This window comes from Tribolium castaneum, chromosome 4, assembly GCF_031307605.1.
Source record: "Tribolium castaneum strain GA2 chromosome 4, icTriCast1.1, whole genome shotgun sequence".
NCBI lineage: Eukaryota > Metazoa > Arthropoda > Insecta > Coleoptera > Tenebrionidae > Tribolium > Tribolium castaneum.
Window position 1 is genome coordinate 16,074,728 of NC_087397.1, and position 3,847 is coordinate 16,078,574.

Consider the following 3,847-nt stretch of genomic DNA (forward strand, 5'->3'; position numbering starts at 1 on the left):
AAAATAAGCTCCATTTTTCCTTATTAAAAGTATTATTATTATTATTACTTTTATTAATATTACTATTATTTATTATTATTATTATTATTATTATTATTATTATTATTATTATTATTAATATTAAAATTATTATTTTTATTATTATTATTATTATTATTAGTAACTTTTGTATAGTAAATGTTTTTATACCAGTTTTAAAATGAGTTATTAATTTTAGACAATTTCTTGCCTAAAAACACAGATCACAGATGATCTCTTGCATAGAAATGAGAAAACGCTCATATAACACAAAATAAGCTTCATTTTTGCTTAGAAAACTAAGCTTATTTTTATTACTACTATTATTATTATTTTTATTATTATTATTACTATTATTATTATTATTATTATTAATTTTATTATTACATTGGTTACTATTACTATTATTATTATTATTATTATTATTATTATTATTATTATTATTAACTTTTGTATAGTAAATGTTTTTATACCAGTTTTAAAATGAGTTATTAATTTTAGACAATTTCTTGCCTAAAAACAGATCACAGATGATTTCTTGCATAGAAATTAGAAAACGCTCATATAACACACAAAATAAGTTTCATTTTTGCTTAGAAAACTAAGCTTACTTTTATTACTATTATTACTTTTATTATTGTTAATGCGTAAAAGAAAGGCTATTTAAAACAACACAAAAAAAACTTACCGAGTGGTCCGTCAAAGTGCAGATCGATGTAAGAAGGAAGAAGTAAGGAAAGAGGAAGAATAGGAAGAAAAAGAACCTTGACGGTACGGCACAATTAAATTAACTATTAAAAAATGCACTGTAAAATGCGGCGTGTTGCTGCCACCCGATCGCTTCTCGACTACTACTACTCTTATCTCTTAGTAAGAAGATTACAAAAACCCCTAAATGAAAAGAGGCGCTAACATTCCCCCCGACCGTTAAGGAATGAAGTTAACTAAAACTAAATTATCAACTAAAGAAAAGAAATATAAGTTCCCTTCCGCATAATAATAATAAATATTAAATTAAATTAAACTGCAAGTAATTGCATCCACCCAAAGAACAAATAACTAAAAACAAAATTATAGGATCAAAACGATCACTGATTTGGAAGGGGACATAGACGAACTATAGGTCGTTTATAAAGACCATGGGGAGTTTTAGCTCCAATAAAATTTGTACCACAATCGGAATACAAAACCGAGCATGGACCACGACGGGATAAAAAACGTTTAAAGGCATTAATAAAAGTCGCAGTGGATAGGTCAGAAGCCACTTCTAGATGTAAGGCTTTGGTAACTAAACAAATAAATAAGCATAAATAAGCTTTCTGGCTTTTTACACCTCTACGACGAGTCAGAGTGACATAGAATGGTCCGGCATAATCTACACCACTGTGCAAAAATGGTTTCGCTTCTGTAATTCTAGGAGCGGGCAAATCCGCCATACATGGGAAAGTTGCGCGAGGACGAAATTTAAAGCAAAAATTACAGTTGCGAATGCGATGTCTAACAACATTTCGTGCAGCTAAAATCCAAAATTTCTGACGCAACAACGACAGTGTAAGATGCGGACCAGTATGTAAATTACGTTGGTGAAAATAGTCTATTAAGAGATCCACCAAGTGGTCTTTTTTGGGCAGCAAAAACGGATGCTGCTGATCATATTCTAAATTTGAGTTTGATAGACGTCCTCCTACTCTAATAACTCCATCTTTAAGAAACGGACATAAGGCACGAATTTTAGGCGAACAAGGTTTATTTTGCTCTAACAAAGCTAAATCTGAAGCAAAATGTTCTCTTTGGACAAGTCTAACTAGCGTTAATTCAGCGGTTTCTAAGTCTTTGAGTGTAATAGGATTTCCTTTTGGCAATAACTTAAGAAATCTGAGAACATATACAACTGCATTGCGCAATTTACTATACGAAGACGATCTATCTATAAGTTGTCGTAAAGGGTTGACACAACGTGAGAAAGTGACGAGAACTATCGGTTTCTCTTCGAGTGGAGGTTCGTCTGTATTAGTTGAAGAGTTAATAGGCCATAACTGTTCGTCCATAAATAACCAACTAGGACCAGTTAGCCAAATCGGGTGGTTTAAAAGGTGCGCCGGTGTTAGACCCCTAGAAATTGGGTCGGCTGGGTTTTCCTTCCCATCGACATGATACCAATTAACCGACGGCACTAATTCTTGAATTTTTGCCACGCGATTTGCTACAAAAGTGTGCCAACGATGAGGAGATGCGTTTATCCAGTTAAGTACGACCGAAGAATCAGTCAGAGCAACAATGTTTTCTATAATTAATCGCGATTGGAAAGTGCTTTCTACAAAATGGATCAGTCTAGCTAAAAGAAGCGCAGCACAAAGCTCTAATCTGGGTATCGAAATTGACTTTAACGGAGCAACTTTTGATCTAGCGCAAATGATTCTAACAGTAGGTACCTTTTCTGGAACTTTTACATACACTACCGCTCCATAACCCTTTTCTGATGCGTCTGCAAATCCAACAATTGTCACAGGTAAATTACTACAAGTTCCTAAATGACGCGGAATTTCAAAGTTTTCCAAAAGATGCAACTCTCTTTTTAAAAGACTCCAAATTTTTTGTATATCAGCCGATACAGGATCGTCCCAACCAAGTTTTTGAACCCAAATTTCCCGAATCAATAATTTTGCATATAAGGTAACGGGAGCCAACAATCCTAAAGGATCCCAAATGCGAGCAATTATTGACAAAATATTCCGTTTCGTACATTCTATGTCAGGAACACTAATTTTAAAACCAAGCAAGTCGGTTTGCGGATGCCACTGAAAACCTAAGACCTTCAAGGAATCATTGCTAAATTCAACGGGCTGAAAGCAGCGTTCCGGTTCTAAAATTTCTGACAATAATTCATTAGAGTTTGTTGTCCATTTGGTTAAGCTAAACCCCCCGGCCCTAAACAAACCAATTAAATCGCGGTACAACGCAATAGCTTCTTCACTGGTAGGAACACTAGTTACAACATCGTCCATGTATGTATCTCTATTTACAATTCCTGAAGCTAACTGAAAATTTCTAGATTCGTCCGAGGCAAGTTGCTTAACTGTACGAAGAGCTAAAAATGGCGAGGCTTTGACTCCAAAAGAGACTACATTGATTTCGTATGTTTGGAGAGGTTCATTAATCGAAAATCGCCAGAGAATTCTTTGAAAGCATCGATGATCGGGATTAAGCCAAATTTGTCTATACATCTGACGTACGTCAGCGGTCATGGCTACAGCAAATAGTCTAAAATTCAGTAGCAAAGAAACTATATCGGTTTGTAATTTTTCACCAGTATATAAAACATCGTTCAAAGAAAGCGAATTACTACCTTTGGCGCTAGCATCAAACACAACTCTCAGTGGAGTACTAGTACTTTCCTTAAAAATAGCATGATGCGGAATGTAAAATGAAGATTCGCTATTCAATCTATGTGGCTCTACTAAAGACATGTGACCTTGCTCGATGAAGTCTTGTATTGCATCGCAATAACTTTGATGAAATGCTGGCATTGAGCGAAATTTTCTTTCTAAAGCTAGATATCTTCGAAAAGCGTTTTGAAATGAACTACCCAAATTAGGAGGAAATTCTTTAAAAGGAAGCGAGACTATGTATTTTCCGGACGGTTCGCGTTTAACCGTAGAAACGAAAAGTTCTTCACATTTTGCGTCATCTTTATTCAATGAAACACTGGGACTGGGAACCTCTTCCATTGACCAAAATTTTTCAAGTGCTTTATCTAGAGGTGGTTCCTCAATCAAACAAAATGAATGTGTTTCACAATTCGCGGCTACATGTGGTATTTCGCCCATAA

General features: G+C 34.6%; 1 long non-coding RNA gene across 1 annotated transcript; it reads left to right on the plus strand.

Moving 5' to 3' along the window:
* Positions 1-1,187: 1,187 nt before the first annotated feature.
* Positions 1,188-3,352, plus strand: LOC135265943 (uncharacterized). The gene is made up of 2 exons (XR_010333827.1): positions 1,188-3,023; positions 3,071-3,352. It is a non-coding gene; the product is annotated as an uncharacterized LOC135265943 (long non-coding RNA).
* Positions 3,353-3,847: the final 495 nt, after the last annotated feature.